This window comes from Molothrus ater, chromosome 3 (assembly GCF_012460135.2).
Source record: "Molothrus ater isolate BHLD 08-10-18 breed brown headed cowbird chromosome 3, BPBGC_Mater_1.1, whole genome shotgun sequence".
Taxonomy (NCBI): domain Eukaryota; kingdom Metazoa; phylum Chordata; class Aves; order Passeriformes; family Icteridae; genus Molothrus; species Molothrus ater.
This window is the reverse complement of record NC_050480.2, coordinates 75974527-75997212: the sequence shown is the minus strand read 5'-3', so window position 1 is coordinate 75997212 and position 22686 is coordinate 75974527.

The window sequence follows — 22686 nt, the reverse complement described above, 5'->3', positions numbered from 1 at the left end:
GCTTAATTTCTTATGCTTCCAAGAAAACAGGAAGGACTATGTGGTCTCTCAACATCTTCTGAAGTCTTGCATTTTTAATTTCTCTGATTTAAACTAACTTGACAATGTCAGCTTATTTAATTTTAAAATAAAGACAATTTTCTTTAGTCCTGCTTTAGATACAAACCTAAAACCCAATTCCATTATGGGAAAAGAAAAACAAATATACTATGAATTAAAGGAGTTAAACAAATCCAAAAAACAAATATGCTATGAAATATAGGAGTTATCATGTTGTATATAGCAAAGAAAAAATAATAGTGTATTTGAAGTGATTTGTATGGACTCTGAAGCGTGGTGGGAGGCAGGAGGCAGATAGGACCAGCAGTGTAATACTTCCTATATATTCTATAAGCTGTTGTTTCCTTTATGTTTCTGTTTTGAAACACATCTACCAAGGTACAGAAATTATTACTGTCTCAGACCCATCAGAAATGACATTCAATTTACATTCTGGTATTTAGCATCACTGAACTGAACAATATTCTGGGTAGGGTAGGAGAACTTTGTAAAAGCCTCTTCTTGTCAAAGGAATTGCTCTCAAGTATCAATTAAGTTTCCTTTCACTTAACGGAATGAAATGTTCCTTTCATTGTGCTTGACAAATCATCCTGCAAAAACTGCTTCTGAAGATGGTGTTTGATCACTTTTCCTCATGTTCCATCTCTAATGAAAGATGAGATGGATGTTAAAAAGAAAGAGTAACAGGGAAAGATGTATAAAAATCAGCTTTTATTGACTGGACAAATATAAATGCCACAAGTCACACATAATTAAATTTCCCCAAATGCCTTTCCACGTACAATCCTTTAATACCATTACGGACAATTAATTTTCAGTAATTCTTTTCACAAGTTTAGTAGTAATGACCTAAAAAATATGAGAAAGCAGGAAAACAGTTTAACTTCATCCTCTGCATGGATATAGAGGGAGGTTTATTACCACTGATAAATAGAATACAATGAAAATTCTTTGCAGAAAAGAAAGTGATAGCTGAAAACTGAGTTTTTTTCTACTTTTTTTTTTCTGACCACTATCGTAGCAATAGTGTTTTATCAATTTTTAAGGTGTTCGTTTCCAGATTGTTTTTCCTTTGCTAAGGTAAAAAAAAAACCCTGCTAAACTTACCCTCTTTCCTACAAAATGGCCTGTCATCACCAAGAAAGTTGCAGAATATTACTCAGGAAAGCATTAGAAGAGCTGTTTCTTTCTAGAAGGAGACTTCCTGGTGAGGTGGAAATTATAAATTTAGAAATTATCAGACAGAGAAGAACAAATTCTGGCTCCTGCACTTCCTCAGGTCTGAATACTATAATCACCTTTTCATTACAGAAAAACTGGGCAGCCACAGCTATTCTGGTGATGTTTAAAGACAATCTGTATCTGTGATCAGTTATGTTAGATGGTGCTTGGTATTTTTATCTAGGGAATCCTTATCTTTGGATTCAGCTACACCAAGAGGTCTCTTGGAGCTGGCCTAAAGATCTCAAAGCAGGCTGCAATTTCAGAAACTGGGGATTCTAAGTAGCTTCTTACTCAGTGTATGAGGTTTCTCACTGCTTTTCTGAGCTCTGTGACTCTTCTCAGTCATCAAATAAAAAAGGCAGAAAATCTAGACCTGTGGCCTTAATTCAGCAAACGAGATGGTGTAATGCCTAGTTTGTATCATTCTGAGTTTCTTTTATTCAAATTGTTCTTTAGGTGTAGAAACCAATACACGAAATCTATGAACAAAAACTCCATGAAATTGTTGAATCATTAATGAGATAATCAGTACTCCAGGATCTGTAATTCTGACAGCATCCTCCCTTTGTCCATCAGTCTTACTTGTAACTGTTCTCTAAGCATAGAACTAGCAGGGACTTATTTTGCCTTCTTATCCTTCCCTTTTTGTGAGATTTTTGTTTGCTTCACTGCATATATTTATGCGTAGAGTCTGACTGATAGGCAATAAAATTACTCAGTGGAAATAAAAATTAAAAAAAAAAGCTGTTGAAATCTTAGTGAAATCACTGGTGCAAAGTTGTTACATTAACAACAACTCTCCCTTGCAAATAAGCCAAGGTTGAATGCAAATAATTAATTCTTCAGATTCCTTATCTTGTTCTTGCAGCCTTGAGATCACTTGCCTGTTCCCAGCTAGCCAGAAATCAAATCCATTTTGTAAAAATAAACCATGATTTTGAATGGATCAATCACAACTGGTTCTCTTTATTACTTTAATTGAACAACCTTGTAATTACTGAAGTATTTCTTCTTAATTATCAGTTCTCATTTGTTCTGAATGATTATATTCGGCTTCATTCCTTCAAGAACAATTTAGAAATATACCATGGAAAGCTCAATAGGTTCCATTGTGAAAAATAATAATGAATGTAAGAAGTGAATAAAGGATAATGATCATCCTGGAGATATAGCAGTTAAAATATCAGGGAACATTATATTTCCAAAGTACAGCATTACTTTTCATCCTTTAATAAAAGTGTCACTATCACATCATGACTATCCCTAATGGTATTAATTCACCAAGGCTCTTCAACTTTATCTGTCCTTCTGAGCTTAGACAGTCAAATGTACTTTTCTGTTCCTAACTTGACATCAAAGCTTTCTTATTCCTCTGAGTATATAGGTCAGCTGCTGTTCCAGAAATGAGTTGGTTACCTCCTTCCTGTGAGTTCCCCTCTAATATTGTTACTGATAGTTTAATGAAATGGGAAAAATAGACTGGCTGGGCACTACAGTGCAATTCCAAGATATTATGAGTTTAGCTAAATTTACAGAGGGGAAAACTTGTCTTGGCATTTACCACAGCTCAGAGTAAATTCCTGACTATCCACTGCTGAAGCAGAGAAAGAATTCTGTCTAAAAGATACAACCCTTCCCAAAGATGGAGGTAGTGACACATGCACCTCCTCCACCTCTGCTTTTCTGGGAATGCCTGCCTCCAGATAGATTAGTTCATTGATCTGAAAGGTGTTCACAATTAATAGACAAACAAATATTTTCAGATGTTCTGTGAGAAGGAGTATCTTTTCCATGGTCACTTGAGAGTCTGTCATCTGCATCAGTGTCCAGATTCCCAATGCTATGTGTTGGTGCCCATTAGCTGCTTGGTTGCACTGATAACATCACTGATACCGTGCTGGGAAGGCACCAGCAGCTGCAGTGCTCCAGCTGCTCAAGTGTCCTTCCACTGGTTTAAATGAGACATCAGGGGTCACCAAATGAAATGTTGGAAGGGCTGGAATGGGAGGGAAAAGTACTGTTCTGTCATCTAATTTTCTGTGATCCAAACGTCTTTAAGTCATTTGATTGTTCCTTTGCTTACACCAACACTGAACTTGCTGTGACTCACTACTCATTGTTTCTTTGCTTATTTGGGATTTTTTGAGACAATGAACTTTGCAACATATATTCTTTCACTATGAGATGGACTTCTTTATTTTTGATCTCCTTTCACAGGGACATAATAAGTAAAGCTGTGTTTTTGTAATGTTTCAGAGTTCCTCATGTGGCCACTCTGAAGGTGGCTGACCTGCAAGGCTGACCTACTTCTCCTTCTGGGAACATCCTGATGATGCTTATGGGTCCTTTCCTGTTTGAGATATTCTATGATCACTTAGTGCTATCTCTGTTTTCTCTGTCACAGTTAACAACACAAATAGCTCACTATGTATTTTCCAAGCTGAGGAAGCACTTCTCTTTCTAAAGTTGCACATCAGGAAAACATTTCTTGACAGTCATGGTAATTAGTTGCCAATGAAAAGGCTCTGAAGGCATTTGATTCACTGTCACTGAAGGTCTCCAAGAGTAGACAATGTACTAAGAGGGAGAGGCAAGCAGAGATACAATCCCTTTCCTGTAGAGGGCAGAGGAAAATGATCAGAGCCCATCAGGTCTTTTCCATTTCTATTTGATATAATTAATTCAGGAAAATCATTTCCCCCCTCCCCCCACAGCTAACTGGATTTCTGGGAGGCCTGTGTTTCCCTTTCTCTCACTTAGATCATTAACTGTTTGTTTTCCCTTCCCTATGTACACATTTAAATTCCATTGATGTTAATGGAAAATACATGTGCAAAGAATAATAAACATATAAATATTTGGATTCTGCTAACACTTCTCCCTAGGGCATAAAAGTAAAAAAGTTCCAGGAAAATACACTTCTGCAAAATAACCAGAAGAACAGAAGAAGTAAATTTGATGTCTTTATTTTGCCACTGCAGTGAGATAAAGAAGCAATGGAAAGTATCTTTTCATTCTCTTCAGATGAGTCTGTTCACATTAAAAATAGACATTTTAAGGTAAAGTATTACTCCAACAACTGTTGAGGAACATGGCTTGTTTCTGCCTAGCAGGACTACATATGACATCGGTGTACTTGATAACTTCTTAAAAGAAGGAAAGGCTGGAAGGGGCAGCATACAGAGAAATGTTTATTCAAAAATCTTATTGAGATGACTAAATTAAGAGTTTTGCTTCATCTGTCGTCAGTGATGAATGAGATAACAGTGACTTCAGTGACTTCAGAGGATCCCAGGTGAGAAGAATTCTCTTGGAGTGGGAATGTCTTGAAAGCCAGTAACAATGTATGGTGTGTCTCTCTGTAGCATGTCTGCTACTTTATCACAACACTCTACTGCTATCACTAATATTCCAATTTTGGCCCTGTTTTTCTACTTTTATTACACTAGGACTGGAAAGTACCATCTATGTCAGCAAGGCCAAGCCATATCAACTATTGGCATCCCTGCCTGTGTCAGGGGGTTCGGAATTAGATGATCTTTAAGGTGGTCCCTTCCAACCCCAAAGCATTCTATGATTCTGTGGTTCTATGAACTATAGGAAACCATGCATGAAATGGCTTAGTTAGGAAGGTCTTATTCTACATGTCTCTGCAACCCCCTCTCCACCACCATATGAAGTTACTGAAGATCTGCAGTAGGAGACCAAAAGCTGCAATGACAAAGGGGCACAGAAAGTGGAGACTGAGTAGAGACTGACAGTGCCTGAGAAGGTGCTGGGACTCATTAAACCCTCTAGATGATCTTAGGGGACCATGTCCCATGCCACAAAGAGGTGAAAAATAAGCACAGAGACATCCTTGCCAGTATGATTCAGGGATTACCATACCCTGACAGATCTGGTGATCTAAGTGTGTAAACAAGCTGCACAATTTTCCCATACAAATTAACCATTGGAGAGAATGCAATCTATCCAGGAACATCAGAGCAACTTGACTAGTTCTGACCAATATTCTGCATCTTGGGAGAAGGTGAGTGTATCCTCACCACTCATCAGTACCTCTGAAGCCAAATCAGGAGATCACCAGAACTCAGAAGAACGGAAAGAGAAGAGCATAAATAAATTGACAGCAAGACCTATTTTTGGACTCCTGTGCATACTGCAGAAGACCAGAGAGACCAGGTTTCATTCCAGGAGTCAGCCCAAAGGCAGATGCTTTCCTGCGCTGGGGGCTGCTGGGGAAGGGTTTGTGTCTGTGTGCCTGGGGAGCGTAGGGGATCTGGTGGAGCAGGGAGGCGCATGGCAGCGTTCTTCCGCACTGATCCCCCTACAGGGCAGTGTCCATAAGGAGCCTGTGTCCCTCGGCTGCAGCTGGCAGCTGCTCCTGGGTGTCCCTGGGTGTCCCTGGGTGTCCCTGGGCTCCCCCAGCAGGCTCCAGCCCGGGGCAGCCGTGCCGAGCCCCGGCGCCTCCGTCCCGCAGGGGCAGAGGGAGCCCGCCCTCCCCCGCCACCGGCTGCACCGGGACAGGAGTAATGGGTTTTCTAGAAATCTTGTAGGACTGCATTTTTTTCAGGGGAAGTTCAAGCTAGAATGAATGTAAAAATTTGTAGCGGCATGTAGCACGTTTGTTTTGTATCTACTTAAGCCTCTGGGGTGCCTGGCTGAGTGAAGAACAAGCACTTTTTAAATTCAGAAATCTCTGTCATGGCAAAGCTCTAACTACCAATAAGCCTGTCTCCCCTAGGGCTAGCTACTGGCAGCAAACCCATTTCACTCTCTTTTGTCATTTCCCTAAACCCACCCTCCTACAAACCAGCCAGCGGGGAGAGGAAGGTCCTAACACTCCTTTTCCTGAAGGGGCAAAACCAGTAGGAAATAGCTGAGCAACTTTGTGGCCCTTAGGCAACTGTAATTCCCCAGAACACACCTGGTTATTATAGTGATGATTAGCAAGCTATGAATGTTCCTATTTCACATTTTTACTTTGTATTAAATTTGTATATATTTTCCTCCCTTAGGAAAGTCAGAGGTGTGTGAAATTGTGAAGGAACACTGAAAATTGCAGAACACTTTCATCAACAAGGACATTCAGATAACTACAGAAATAATAAACAGCTTTCTGGACAACATTATTTAAATCACTTTGGCGGTGTCCCATCCCTTTTGAAGAGGGGTCACAGGCTTCCTTGAGTGTGCTGAAGTATTTCTGCAACTATCACTCTTATGAACTTGCATGCTTTCAAAACAATCTCAGAGGCATCCCACAAAACCTAGGATGTGGTCAACCTTTAGAAAATGATAAATAGTACTGACCACAATTCCAGAGAAAGAAAAGAGTCAGGGGAAAAGAGCAGAGTTGAATATTCATGGCCAGAATCCTAATGATTAAAGGGGCAATTTTCAGTTTTCTTTCCAGTGGTTTCTTCAGTGAGTGTTTTAAAGAACTTCTACTTAAAAAAAAAAAAAAAAAACCAAACAAAAAAACAATAGCTTGACAATGCTCTCCTAGAAGCTGTGCCTTGTCTTCTTGAAATAAAAATTCAGCTGATCTTTAAGATCCATTCCAACCCCTTAACGTTTTATGATTCTGTGGTTTTACAGGGTTAGAACTAGAAGCAAACAGGAACTCTGTGTACAAGCTACTTGACCTAGTATATCCATAGAGACTGAGGACATAGCTGGTTATTTATTTCTCCTGAAAAGTTCACTGGCAAAGCAAGCAAACAAGAAACACTTTTTGTCAGTATTTTCTAGCAAAAAGCCCCCACACCACCTGTTCCATGTCCATTCCTTGCTCTTTTTTGACAAAGTTGCTGCTTGGTTGTGGGAAAACGAATTAAGAGGGCAGAAAAAGATTGGCAAAACTAAATAAAAGTCAGATAAAATGGGTACTTCTAGTACAGAAAACACAATCTAGCCAGAATGTTTCTTTTCTTCTCCAAATCACTTCTATGACAAGTTTTGAGCCTTCCTAGTTATAATAGTACATAAAGACAAACTACTTATCTATGTGCATCCCTCTTCCAAGTTGTTTTTGTTTAGTTTAATTCTTCCTGGCTTTTAGCAACCATCATCTCCTTTAATTGTTAGCCTTCCTAAATGAAGACTATTCTTGAAACTGTCATTTAAAATGTCATTAATTGTTTTCTACTCCCCATTAAATATCATAGGAAGCTATACCATTAATTCTATCACTGCTAAATCCCCACATTGCCAGATGCTGAAGCAGAATGGGACTATGGATTACAAAACATATGGATTTATTTACACTAGGTAACTTCTTTATTAAATATCTGAACACAGTCGTTACTGAGACTTCTTTCCCAAGCCCCTGCTGTCACACTCTGCTCTGCTCAGGAACACACACCACATCTGCTTTTCACATATGCTTTCCAGCCCCAGTCCACCCACACGGGCCCCTCTCACAGCAGTGTGTGCCCCTCCTCCCCAGGCTCAGATGCAAGCACACAATGGGGTTGCAGCACTCACAGCAGTGCAGGCGGTTCAGATGGGCCCTGCCTGCCTTGGGGGATGCCAGCCCTGCTCTGCTGTCCCTGCTCTGCTGTCCCAGGGGCTCTCTGGCTCATGGCAACTCTCTCTCATGTGCAGGGTCCTCTCTGACAGCAATGCTCCCCAGGGGCAATGCAGCTTCTCCAGCATAGAACTGCCAGGGCACATTTTTCACTGGTGACCCACGACCAGGGGTTTCTAACTCATTAAAAAGAAGTTTAAAAAGCGAGCCCACACCTTCTGCTCTCCTTTTCTCTAAGCCACAAGAGCCTGAACTGTAGACTGATGCTAAACACAGTCCCTTGATATTATGCAGTAAGAAAAGAGAAACACCCTGGGATGAACTGCCTCTTTCTCTTTTCTTGAAAACTGCTCAGACACCTTTCTGAGCAGTATAAGAAAGGTGCCCTCTGGAACAGACAGATGGATTTTTTTTAAGTTTTCACTGCATCCTTAGTTTGCATAGCTCTGATTTTCTGACTGCAGAGCAGGCTTGCCCTTCCCCTCCCCATGAAGTTTGTTCTTCTGCAAATAGATAACCAGTAAAAAGTGAAAACTATTCTTAAAATGTACATCTTGTTTCCTACCTGTGTCCTCTTTCCATAGTGGCAGACTGTCTTTTCCCTATGGGCAGCATGTTTTGTCTAACTTTCTGATTCTCCACCCCAGTGACAATTTTTTTTTTTTTTTTTATGTCTTGGTTATTGACTTTGAGCCAAAAATGTATGACCTCTTTTTTCTTTATTAACAGAAAACACATATTGTAACAAAGGACTTTTGAAACTGCCTCCATAGCAACCAAGGATTCTTTATAAAAGAGGATGTTCAAGATCTTCTCATTGCTTAACAAATGTTTCAAACCACAGCCTCCCTCTGATCAACTAGATTTACAGTGCATATCTCACCACTATCCCCCCACATTTAAAGATACAAAGTAATGCATTCTAAAATTAAGAAAGAAATAATTAGGGCTTTTTACTAGGAACCTTTTATTTCCGCCCCCCTGCCCCCCTTTACCCTCTTCTCAGTAGCACCAGTGAATTATTTCTCCCTAGTGTACCTCTTTTAAATCCCCTTAGTCCAGCCATTCTCAGGGTCAGAGTACATTGGTTCTTGCCCTCTGTTCACAAAGTCTTTGCTTAATCTCAACCCAGTCTGGAAGTCTTCTCTCACCTGGTTCCCCACCTGACCTGGATTCAAGCCAGGTTCTTTCTACTCCCTCCACTCACAGTTTAGTTTCTTACTTTGCCCCTCATCTGCCCCTCATTCTTATAGCCACTTTTAATTTTCTCTGGCCCCCTCTCTCTGACTCTTGCTGCCATTCTCTGTGTTCACTTGTCTGGCTTCATGAGCTTTTTTGCCTCCCTATCCACTAAAATCTAAATGTCCAGATGGAAAATTGTACTAGTGCAATTACTCTTAACCTGAGTTTTTCTTCCCTTGTTACTCTGTCTAAGGGTCCTGCTTGTTCTAACAGCTTCTTCATGCTAACACCTTTTTTTCTCAAGCAGGGCAATTCTTCAGGTTAATCAATTAAGTTCACTATTGCTTGAACTGCCAGAACACTCTTGTTAACTTTTATTATTTGTAACATTACCAGCATGGGTTCCAATATAGTTTTACTTACAAATGTCTGCTGGATGGCAGCTCCTTCCTTACTATCAAATAAATATAAAATGTATTTTGCCATTTTATAAAAAAAATCTTCCAAATACAGGCATTGCGGGCAAGTACTTAAACTTTGACAGTGTTGATATTTCTTGTCTCCAGTTCCCTTACTCCTATGATGTGGATTACTGAGGCTTAGTTTTATAATGTTATTTTGTGGAAAAGTCTTTTTTGCATGTACTTCTATTACCACATCTTGGCAGATTTGAACAGAGAACACACAAATGAACAGTAATAGTGTTCTTCAAATGGCAACACTTAAGAGAGCCAAATGGGGCTTAACCAAGTATGTAAGTATTAATGATGTGTGTCTATACAAACCAAACCAACATGACAATATAAGTTGAAGTAATCTTAATAAATTATTATGAAATAAATGTTGCTTTACGTACATCAAAACAGCTTTGCAGAACACCCAGGTAATATCAATAAATTATCAACAACAGCAGTGTCCAAAAATATTGACTGAGAATTAGAATCAGCATCTAACACAGAGCAGATGTTTGCTCACAGGAGCACTGGCTGTATCAACATCAATGGGCTTCCGTGTGGAGCAGTAACCATTTTTCATTAACAACAAAGTTGTCACTGAGCTGTGCTTATGGTGCTAACTGATACTTCCACGTTGGGCCTTCTTCATAGGGGGTTAAAGTGAAATGCAGGATACAACAGATTTCCAGAGGAAATTAATTAATTCAAACTGTTTACAGCATGTTGATGAGGTTAGGTTTACAATGCTGTCACTTAGCTTAGATAAAAATACATACATGTTAGGCTGATCCAGGATTTAGTAAGGGAGCGAGGAAAACCAAAAATTTAAAACCTTCTAGTGCCAAGAGTTGTTTGGGGCTTTTTCCCCCCTAGCAAATAACCACATTGTCCTGCATACACAGATAGTTGAATTTTACTAAGTTTTAGAGTAGCTTTACAACTTTTCTTGAGAACATTTGTCTCAAAATGTCCCAAATTATAATTTATGGAAATAACAGGTACTTACATAATTCCCAAAAGATTTAAATCTTCAAATTTTAAAGATCATAATCTTTGAATTCTGCTTCCTACATTCAACTTCTTAAACAGATCTCAGTGAAGACAATCTCATGTCATTCGTAAAGTCATTTCAGCTAATGGAAGGAAGTTGCAAAGAAAAGAAGACAACTGAACCATCACATCACCTTCGCCAGATTAAATTATTCTAATGAGAGTGAGGGAAGGATAGAAGTGTTAACAGTGTTCCCTGAATGCTACAAAGTGCTTGAACAGGCTTCAATCCCCCTATGGAAAAAAAAAAAAAAAAACATGTACAAGGAGGTACCTATTCTGCCATTTGATACACCTTTTGTGCATCTTCTGTTAGTCCAGTATCACAGGCATCCCTGACATCACCTGAGCAGTGGCTACAAAGCCACACTGGCACAGTTAAAAACTATTGTTTCTTCTCCTAATCTGTCTGTGGAACTTTGGACTGGATTTACACACAGTAACAAAGTTAATTTTTTTCCTCTCCATTCTTTTTCATCACACTGTTTCTGTTTTTTACCAACTGTGTACCTATACATTCATATAGTTATCTTTCACTACTCTGACACCTAAACAAATAACAATCCTGAAATGATTGCTTCAGTTTTTAGAGACCATGTTCAAACCTGAGAAATTGACTTTTGGGTGAGAGAAAATTCACTAGTTACTTTTTCTGTCAAATAAAAGCGGTTAAGAGATGACATCTTGGATGCATTTTCAGCTCTTCATGTCCCAGCAAAACCAGAGATGTCAAAGAAATCATTTCATTATTCCCAGAACTCTGTTGCTGGGATACAGGAGCAAAGAAATGATCCACTTTGAGGACCAAGGCCATCATTTTGGTGTGAAACCTAGGAGCTGGTGAGCTTGCTGCATCTGTAGCAGCTGAGTCACAAAAAAAACCAGGCTACTGTTTAAAGCTGCGAAGTCCATTCATTACTTCCACAAGGAGATTTAGAGAACAGGAGGTGCTGTACACCAGTCTGGATGGCTTTAAGTGTAATCATAGACTGTCAGATCTAAATAGAAGAAACATGGTCCCATAGGAAGCTAGACAGAATGGAAAAGAGGAAAGGAGTTTTTGAAGTTGACTACAGTTGGTTGCTCTTTAGATTTTGATGTTCTCTATTTAAGGCAGAATCTACCTCCATAACACCAGGATGGTGGTACTGAGAGCATAGTTATCATTCCAGTAGTAAAGAAGCAAGAGGCTGTGAGATGCAGTGCAGAACTGTAAAGACTGTGTGAAAGACAGAATTATTTAACAGTTGAGTCCTAAGAGAGTGGAAGTGATGCATGTGAGTACTGGCCTTGACATCCCATGAGCTGTATACCCTGACAGTACTCTTAATCCAGGATGGTATGAAGAATTTGCTGAGGCTCATCTGCCACAGTGGCTACTGTTTCATGCTGATGTTCATCCATGTAGGAACTCGTAATAGTGCTGGGAATAATACTGAAGAGATGAGACACCATACATCTCTGGGAAGGATGGTGAAAGACCTGGACTTGGGTGGTATTTTTGTTAGATCTTCTGGGAGTGAGTAAAAGTCTGGGGAGAGCACAGATCCTTCCTGAAAAAGAAGCCACTGGTTAGCAAATGGTGCCATTGGGAGGGTTTCAGACTTCATACACTTATGTCTAACTTGTTTTGAGCAAGGAAAATTGCTACTGTTACATGGCAGTTATCACACTTCATGAGCATTTTACCAGTGGTTCACAGTCAATCTAGCAGAATATATCCAATTTTGGAATAAAGGGTGTGTCCTGGAATAAAAACTGTGCCAAGTTTTTTTGTAATAATCGAAGGCAAGGATATAATAATTTTATTAAAGTTGCAAATGACACAAGATGGATAACCTTTGAGTACATAGTAGGATAGAATCCAAGTTCAAAATTATCTCAGAAAGTCAGAGAATTGTAGAATTTTTCAAATTGAGAGGGTTTTAAGGACTTTACTTGTCCAGTCTCTGGCTCATTGCAGACTATCATTAGGTAAGATCACAATCTTTCAAAAGTTCCACAGAGAAAATAGACACAGTTCTAAAATGACACACAGAGAATTCTTCTCTGTAAGTAAAAACTGAAATATGTCTGGCTAAACAAAAAGATCTGAGAGTTACTGTGGCACACAAACTGGACAAGAGTCAAGAATGTTATGCCTCTCTGAAAAAAAAAAAGTAAATAGGAGTGTTATCTCTAATTCAGCTGAAATATTTGCTGTATTTGGCACTAGTAAGGTGTCAGCTGGAGCACTAATGTGTGATTTTGTGCACAGCTCAGGAGGGATGTGGACCTACTGAATAATATATTGTGATTACAGCAAAGGTTTCTAATTAGCACAAGGGAGATTAGATCAGATGACAGGAAAAACCTCCTAACAGAAAGGTTAGTGCAGCTCTGGAATGCATTTCCTGGGAAGCGAAGTTTCCATCACTGGAGGTTATCGAAAAATGAGTTGGATGAGAACTTATCAGGAATGACAGAGAAATATGGAGATAGAAATGGATGAGATCCCCTGTTAAGGTCTCTTTCAGGCCTCCTTCTACCTGTAATTTCTAAATTCGGCATTTAGAGTTGGTGAAGAATTAAACTCTGTGGGAATGTGTTGTTAAGATATATCACTTGGAAACAACAACCAGGTTATTTCTTTCTGGTCTGGATCCAGTCATTGCTCATACGTGTCTGGTGCCTGATTTGCTTCAGTACTAATGATGACATCCATTAGCCCAAATATTTCAGCTCACCTACTTCAGAAGATACAAAATGCTTGTGTGAGCATCTCTGTAAGCAAATTTAAGTGGGGGTAATAAATTCTGCCAAAGATGCAGTAATGACCAGCTGGATGTGAGTAAATGGCAACCTTTTTTATGGGCATACCTGTTTGAGTAGCACACATCTGCACACACTCTTAATGACGGCTTGCAGATTTTATGTACACTTTAGCACACTGGTACAAAGCAATTTGGTATCCTGTAATGGAAAAAGTACTCATCCTTTTGCAATAGTGGGCCCTTTTTTATTCACTAAAAATCCAACAACTCTAAAGTATTATAACATTCACTGCCTAAGAACTAGAATTAGAAATGTAAAAAATTGCAGCACACCTCCTCAGATTTAGAAGACAAAGTAAAGCTTTTCTTTCTGGAATTTGGAATCTTGGGTTCTTTTTCTGGGTTATTTTCTTTTAAATCAACTCTGAAGAAATGATGTTTCCCCGTTGGCTGGCATGGCTCCTTGAGAGCTGGGAATTCAAAGTTCTCTTCTAGGGGCAGTGGTTGACTTAATCTGGGATTTGGGCCAAGTGACCTAATACCTTTTTGCTTTTTCCACAGCTTTTAAATCTTCACTACCCTTTATTCTTTCAGAGAAAGAATTATAGAAGTTATCTGAGAAAGCAGATGTTGCTTGTGGTGTTTTTCTGCTGAAACACAGAAGTAAGCACCACTGCTTAGTAAAATCCTAATTTTAGTTAATGCTGTACTGCTTCTCCCGCCATACTGCTAACCCAGTCTTCTGGATCACGACAAAAACAATTTTATTATTTGTGTAGAACCTTGTCCTCAACAAGATGTTTATAAATGAAATTCATCTTTGTTCCACTGATTTCAGCTTTTTCACCATTTAATTTCTGTGATCCACAAGCCAGGTTTGTATAGACTGAATTTGGAATACACTTAGGGAAACCAAAGAAAACTGAAAAGAAAAAGAAAGAGAAAATCAGAGTAGGAGGCAGTGATATAAATAAATATAAATCTGTGCTAATAGATATCTAATTACTATTTATATCACTAATTACTATTTTATTCTTATTATTATATTATTTTCATTCATATGGAAATAATTAATAACACTTAATGGCTATTACTCTTAGCATATGTAACCAGACCTGGAAAACATATTGTCTGACAGTAGCAATTAAAGGAATTTTACTTATGTCTTTTTGAAAAGACTGCTAAAATGGCTTCTATAGTAATAAATAACTGACTTTCCTGATTTTATTAATTTTTATAAAAATTAACTTCATTCCTCATTAAACATAAATAAGCAAAACAATGTTAACAAAAATTACCTTAAACAAAACACACAGAATCAATTACATGACATACTGCAGATGTTTAATACTTACAAAGGTAGCTTATTCAACTTTGGAGGGCTTGAATTCTATTTTTTTCAGGAACAAAGGTGGAACATTATCATGCAGTGAATAAAACTGTGTTTCAACAAACAGCAACATAGGAAAAGCCAAAGGGCAAGCAAAAAGAAAACAAAACCCAACCTAAGAGTCTCTCATTTCTCTTTTGTCTTATTATTAATATATATATGAATAATAAGAAGCACACCTGACACCCAAGCTACTTATAGTCCAACTATAAATGAAAACAACTAATTTTACTGGTGCAATTAAAAATAATGCTAAAGCATAATAAGAGATTTTCAAAATAACAGTCACCAATGAGTGCATTCATTTAATACCATGAAAGTAAACATGTAACCAGTGTTCATACCTATAAAACTCATGTGAAAACTTACCATTTAAATGAACAAGCAGAATTTCTTTGACCAGTGCCTTCTGCATCTTTTGGCATAAGGCTGGAAAAACTTAGTGGGTCATAAAGCCATGCTCCCTGTTGTTATAGGCAACTGAAACCTGTTTATAAATTCTGCAAGACTCATTATAAAATTGGCTAAGATTTCTCACCCTCCTGCTTCTGGTTGAAAGCTGTTCCTGGTATTAGAAATCTCCTAACTTGCAGTTTAAAAGTGTTCATTACTGCTTCACACCATTTTGCTACTGTGCCAACAGTATCTGTTAACTTAATAGCTCTTTTTTTTCTCTCTGGTGGTTTGCACCATGTTTGCTTACAGATATTTATGATATTTCATATATATTATCTCCACGTTTATTTTACAGATCTGTATAGGGGTTATTCTCCAAGTTTGTTCTAGTTTAAATTCACAGTCTTTGAACATGGACTGGATCCAGTACTTCAGAGGAGAATTTTCTAGCACCTTATATAATGACATCAACACGTCTCTATTTCTATCACTTTGCCTGAAGCACACTAAGATTATTTTTGCCTGCTTAGAGTCACATGACACTATTTGACAGAATAAGGATATTCAGGTCTTTCTTGCCTTCTGCTATTTCAAGATGATGAAAACTTATTTTATAGAAAATTCTATTTAGAATGCAATTTCTGATGATAAAATTACATCCCCTACTTGTTCTTCTCTGGGCCTTCTGGGGTGACTAATAGAAATGACAGTGGTGATGGATGGACATTGACTCAGAATATCTGGAGCTGGAAGGCACCCAAAAGGATCATCAAAGTCCAACTCCTGGATTTCTGTTCTCAGTGATGGAAGTGCTGGCCCATGTGACACAGATTTCCTCCTTGCTGTGTCATGAAGAACCACCAGTGTGATTTTCATGGAGAGGTCCTGTTAATCTCTTAATCACGTGCACAAATTATTTTTACAAAAAATGAATAAAATCAGACACAGAATAGGACCTGGAGAAATTTTGTTACAAATCTCATTTAATCCCAAATTTTTAACCAGTGCTTCTTTGTCTGTCCATCTTTGTTCACATTCAATTCTTCTAAATGTTCTCCTATTGCAGTTTCAAGTACTATGTGTACATAGGATTTTCCCCCTCATTTTAGAAATAACCTGAAAATTGGGTTCTTTTTGTTGCTTGAGTACAAGGGTAATTCTTTGGGATCTGTGGTGTGGGAGACATAGCAACTAGTTTTAGTTACCTAGGATATAGACATTTATGTGTTATCTAGTCATCCTCACTCCCTTCATAGTTACTGGAGAAAAAAAAATTAGCACACCTAATGCATTTCATTTCAGTATAAACTAGACCAGATGAGTCTTGCCCTTACATCCCTGTAATGACAAGCTCAAAAGAGAATGATTACCTCAGGTGTAGGTGTCTCCAGTTTATATTTTAAGCTAGTGGAGAAAATTCTTACTGTAGACTTTTAGGATATCTCAGTTTTCTAAACAGGATGGTTTACTTGTCTTCTGAAGAATCCCACAATTTCCTCCAGAGCAATGCCTCAAAGATTGTTTTAGAATACTGGGAAACAGTTCTACTGGAGTCAATGTTTAAAAAAAATCTTGGAAAACTTCAATGTGATCATGGAGTACAAAATTATTTCCAAAATTGACTCTATCCTTCATTTAAGGGTAAAATCAACTGCCTTTGCACACAACTCAGCTGATATCTGCTCAACTGATCTTTTAGTAAAATATAGGTTTATAAGTATATCAAACACAAGGGTATTAGCTTGTGTCTCCTAATCAATGAAGATGAAGAGATTGGGCCTCATGCATAAATGAGTTCTGTAACTTTCCTGAAATTTACAAATTTACATTAACATAAAATGGGTGTAGCAGATCAGAATAGTTCTTTTATCAATAATAGCAAATCAATTATGTGATGACTATAAAATAATTCATCATCACTTTGTACTACATAGTTACAAGTAAATGAGAGAAAGTTTGGGAATTATGAAGAACAATTGAAGATGTGTATACAAAAAGCTGCGATATTTCAAAGATTCTAAATAATTCTAAATTGAATTTTGCAAATATATCAAATTAGGCAAAGACTTTCCTATATATTGATTTCACACATTTTAGAACTTACACTCTCTGATATTCTAGAGATATATTTTTGTATGTTCTTGTAAGATGATAAGATAATATGGAAAACAGACTGAAAGAGATATACTGAGGACTGCACATACACCTGTGAGTATAGAGCATGGGAATAATTTTCCATTATGCTTTGTAGGAATTAATTGTAGCTGATCCATTTTTCAAGCATTATTGCAATGTCTGACACTGTATTCATGAGAGCTCCATCTGTTCTAGATTTCTGTGTTCCAGGAAAATTATCTTTTCTACTTCCTGAGACATACTTCAGATTTGTAAGCTAAGGATACCCTATCCTTTTGTGCTGAAGCAAGGTAATAATAATAAAAATACAATTAAAACTAAATAAAAAATAAAAATAAAAATAAAAATTAAAAATGAATAGAAATAAAAGGAAAATTATCTTACCTTGAATTGTACAGAAGTAAACCAGGTGAAGTTCTTAAAGTGCTTTTTGCATGGAAAGTTTCTCAAGTCAGAACTATTTTACTCATTTGATGTAGTGCATCTGTTATGCAACACAGGATTAATATTCCAAATTCTGCCTGATTTTTTTGTTAAAAAGGAGCTGCTTTTTGGAAGAGTAAAGCTACTGCTGTGGTTTTTTACCACCATGTAGCAAAAATGCCATGTACATAGATTAAATGAGTGTTATCCATTCCCAGCCACAGAACACAGAAATGATATCTTTTAGGGGCTTTAGAAGTTTGCATCTGAGACCTAGCTTTTCTCTGAAGCAGGAAAAAGAAACTAAGAAACAGTTAAAAAAATCTCAGTTTCCAGCCCTTGCTTGCTAGTAGGTTTACAGAGTTATAGGAAACAAATAAAACCTCTTCTTCAAACAGACTTTTCAATGCAAATTTTAAATTGTAAATTACCTTATAATTTGGAAATCAGTGTCATCCCAGCAGGTGGGAAGAATTTAGGCATCACCGGAATGCTGAAGATGAAACTTTCCAGACATGCTCCTGTCAGGTAGATTAATATTTGACCTTAAACCTTCACAGTGCTCCTTTTGCTTCCTGCAAACCCTGTGGTATCAGTGATTATGCTGAGATAGCTTAACCTGAGATGTCAGGGGCTGATCTGTTGATGTGAAAAATCTCTGGAAAGAAAAAGCAACCCCCTTTTCAAAGCAGCTCATATATCTTGCCTGGAAAACAGTTTTATGAAGGGAAAAATAAATAATTTATCTTGAAAATAGATCTTGATATCTATCTCAGAGTTAGCACAGAAAACTTAGATGTTGTCAGAGAAGTAACAATCTCTGGGATGCTACAGTGTTTACTGCTTCACAGGAGTTTGCTCAGGAAGCATTCCAGAAACATAAAATTTGTTCAAACTTGATAGAAATTTTATCTTATAAAGGGAAAAGAACAATAGCCACTATGTACCCTGTACATGTTCACAGAATGTTCATAGAAGAAGCAGGAGGAGAACAATTATACTATATTTGTTATTTTTAGTTCTGTATCTTATGCATTTACCACATTCTCAAGGGGTATTTAATTTTTCATAAGGCCAAAATTCAACACCAAATCGGGATATCCCTTATATTTCATTTCACTTATTGGCATGTATAGTTCCAAGATCTATAAATAGTGCCACATTAAGAGACTCATATGGTTGTACTTACCAAAGATCCTTCTGGATAGCCTTCTAGGACTGAAGAAATCACATCTTTACATCTTATAAAAGATTCTGTATAATCACAGTGAGCAAAAAATGAATGTAGGAATTAATTAATGTAATAAGCATCCATGCTCTTCCTGCAGTATACTACTGCCATATATTTGAGATAGTGGAATGGTCTTTTTCTCCAGGAAAATGTATTTGACATTGTCTTTCAAAAATGAAATCTAAATTCTTCTTTAACAAATATGTTTTATTGAAGTAAATTAAGTTTGCCAGCAAAGTGTCAATCCTGGAAAGAATTTTCTTTTCATTTTTTTTCAGTTTTTTATTTAGGATATTAAACAGAACAGGGAGCAGCAATGCAGAACAGGACACATCAATAATTAAAAGCTAGGGGAAGCAAAATATTTAAATCATACCTACAACCCTCTCAGTAATGTTTTAGTACAGGATACATCAAATAAACTGAGGTGTTATTATCATGATATAAAGCACTGTTGGATATGCCTGTAAAATTAAAAGTTATTTTCAGCTCCGTCCCTAGTTAGCAAAAGTACATGTGATATCTCTTACCCTAGAATTATATTCCTTGCTGGACAAAGGCTTTTAAATATGGAAGCTGCAATGCAGTTAATCTGTTACATGTGGCTGGGAGAACAAAACTGCTCAGAGGATTATCAAAACATGTACTAGATTTAAATTCACAGTGAACTCCTGGCATAAGGTAGCTGTTTGTCACCTTTCATGAATAGCAGGTTGATAAAAACGACATTAAAGGAAACAGGTATGTAAAAAATATCTGAGACCTTATAAAAAATTTCAATAGCCTAAGCAATCACCCTCCAAATTCTGTAGTAAAATTTTGCTAATTATTCACTTAAATATGTGCCTGGAACATATCCATCTTAAGATTCATATTTCAAAAGAAAAACTAATTAAAATTTTAAGATAAAGTATAATAAAAAAAATAACATAGGCAGGAAAGATGAAACCCCTGGATTTAAAGTTGTACATTGGCCAAAAATGATACTAGAAATTTCCATAACAGTTTATTTTTGCAAAGAAAATTATTTTCAGACTTTGTTTATTGATTTCCACAGACAAAAGGTGTCAAAAAACTCAGATAGAAAGATACCAGATTGGTGTCTGGGGAGGGGGAAGTATCAGAGCCTTCTGAATTGCTGCCCAAAAAAATTGCTAAAAGATGTCAAATTGGTCCCAAAACCAAAAACACAGGTTTTCAGCTGCTGCTGCACAAGTTTTACATGTGCCATATTGGCCATGAAACAAAACATGGTTTCTCAGCTGTTGTTCCAATTCTTCATACTGAGCACATACAAATGAAGTGTAAATAATATTTTTATTTGTCAGAATCAGCAGAACTGAATCTGTGCAAATGATGAAAAAGGCCTTTAGGTCTGAAAGTGCAAAGAAAGTGGGAATGCTGATAGGAGGAGCCTTATGGATGCTTATGTTGCGTTGTAAACTGTATATGGGGACAATTATTTAAAAACTTTGATCAGTGGATGCTTCTGCTGTACTTAGGAACTCAGACATGAGTTGATGAAACCAGAGAGTTTAGAAAGACTCAGAAGAGGATAGTGAAGGCACTCAAACAGGAAAATGCTCCAGATTGAAATGAGCTGTGAAACTGTGAGAATGAGGAAGACAAGGACGATGTATTCTGGTTCCTGACAGTGTCACTCCAGACCTTTTCTCCTGGACATATTCAGAAGAGATGCAAATTTAGAAGAAAACATAAATAAAACATAAAAAGAGACACTGGACTTCAGAGAATTGCCTAAATGAGTCTCTGGGAAGAACCACTTTTCCCTGAGTAATCTCACCCTGTGTTTTCATGGACATTTGTGTGGCCCTAATGGAATGTACTATTCAAAAGACCAGGTCTGTCATTCCCTTCTCTATGTCAGAAGTGTTCTTACCCTCTTCACAGCCCCAGGAATCATAGCCCTCTGTCCATCTTTGTATTGGCCAAGGTACTTTTTGAACTCTTACATAAACAGTTGTATTTCATGGTCCAATAGAAAATTATCCATATTTTTCTTTTTTTGTTTTGTTTTGTTGTTTTTTTTTGGGGGGGCAGTTGTTTTGGCTGGTTTGTTTGTTTGTTTGTTTGGGGTTTTTATGGTTGGGTTTTCTTTTTTTGTTTTTATAGGTTGGCAACTTCTCTCAGCTGAGAATTTGAACCAAATGGGAACATGTGGCCAGGACCTGGTAGAAGAGGAAGAAGGAAGACAAAAGCCTGAATTCCTTGTTTCACAGAACAAGCTGTTACATCAGTGTTGCAATTCTTGAAGCTGCAGCCTAAAAGGGTACTTTCAAGTTAATCCTTACTTTTCCAGAGAGAGGAAACATTGACAGTATGTCCATACTCTGGCTTGGAGTCTACTTCATGTACTTATCACCTAGAGGATAAGCAGATGAGCTATGATAACTTGCCTTTCCAGTGACTAGAGATATCTTTGAGCTATTAACTTGTGCCTAGTTTACTTATGTGCTTACTTTACTTTGGGCTGATCTCCAAAAGCATCAAATGCAAATTTTAATAATAAAGCATTTTGTTGAAAGAAAATATCAATTATGAATAGACTATGCTATATATGTAAACCTGTATGTTATTCAAGGGCATTAATGTATAAATTGTTCTTGCAGGATGTTGATATTGACATCTGTTAACAAAAAGCATAATAAAAATATATTTTGATTACCATGGTTCAAAGGAAATTAATTGAAATTGTCAAAAGATTTAACATGTTTTCTAAGACAATAATAAAACTTTTCATGCATGTACATTATGGATAGGGAAAATCCAAAGCTTGACTATTTCCAAATGTATAATGTAATATTATCCTTCCTGACAAACCTTGCCTAAATATTCTGGCCTTCCAAAAATCTAGCCTAAATATTCTTGGTGGGGAAGCACAGTAAAAATTATGCTTTACATTACCTTGGTTCTTCTTTGGCTTGACACATGTGAACTTTGGCACTACATGGTGAACTTTCCTCTGCTTTTTAGTTTGGTTATTTGTTTTAAGGAAAAGAAGATGGAGACCTTCCAGGTAACTAGCAATCTTGGAAATACCTTTGCTGGACAAGGAAAGACTGGAATGCTGCTTTTTAGTTTGGTTATTTGTTTTAAGGAAAAGAAGATGGAGACCTTCCAGGTAACTAGCAATCTTGGAAATACCTTTGCTGGGCAAGGAAAGACTGGAATGAAAGACATCTCATCAGATTAGGAGGAATTTTAATGTATTACTCTGCTGTGTTTGAGCCTCAATGTCTTCTTCCCAACCTCCATTTTAAATCCAGCATAAAGTAAAGGAATAAGAGCTAAGGTCCTGGGGAATAGTAAGCTGTAGAGGAGAGATTAATTGGTGTCAAGTAGGGACTAGAAAAAGGATCAGCTGATGCTGGAAGAATTAGGCTGCAGGAAACATTTTATAGTTGTCTTTCTCACTGAAAGCATGGTATTGTTGTTCAACAGTCTAGTGCCTTTCCTTCTGTCAGCCTCAGTGAAGCTTTTAGCTGGGGAAGAAAGTGGATAATTAGCATTCCATTTGGATGCCTGCAGACCAGCAGTCTAGAATATTAAATAGCTTTGGAAAACAGGAATGGTCTGAACTGATTCATATTTCTTTATCTAAGGTCTTTGAAATGCAGGTTTATATATATTCTAAAAAAAAAAAAAAAGGCTTTGCTCATAACTTCACATCTGCTTTTGACGTTTGAAACTAATCCCCTTGATATTTGACAACAAATTCTAAACTGGATGTGTGGAGGAAGGAGATGATGAAAGTGCTTCTGCACATGTTATAACAAGTATCCCATGTCACACAGGATCTCCGAACACGGTGCTGAAGGTATGGAAATACAGGA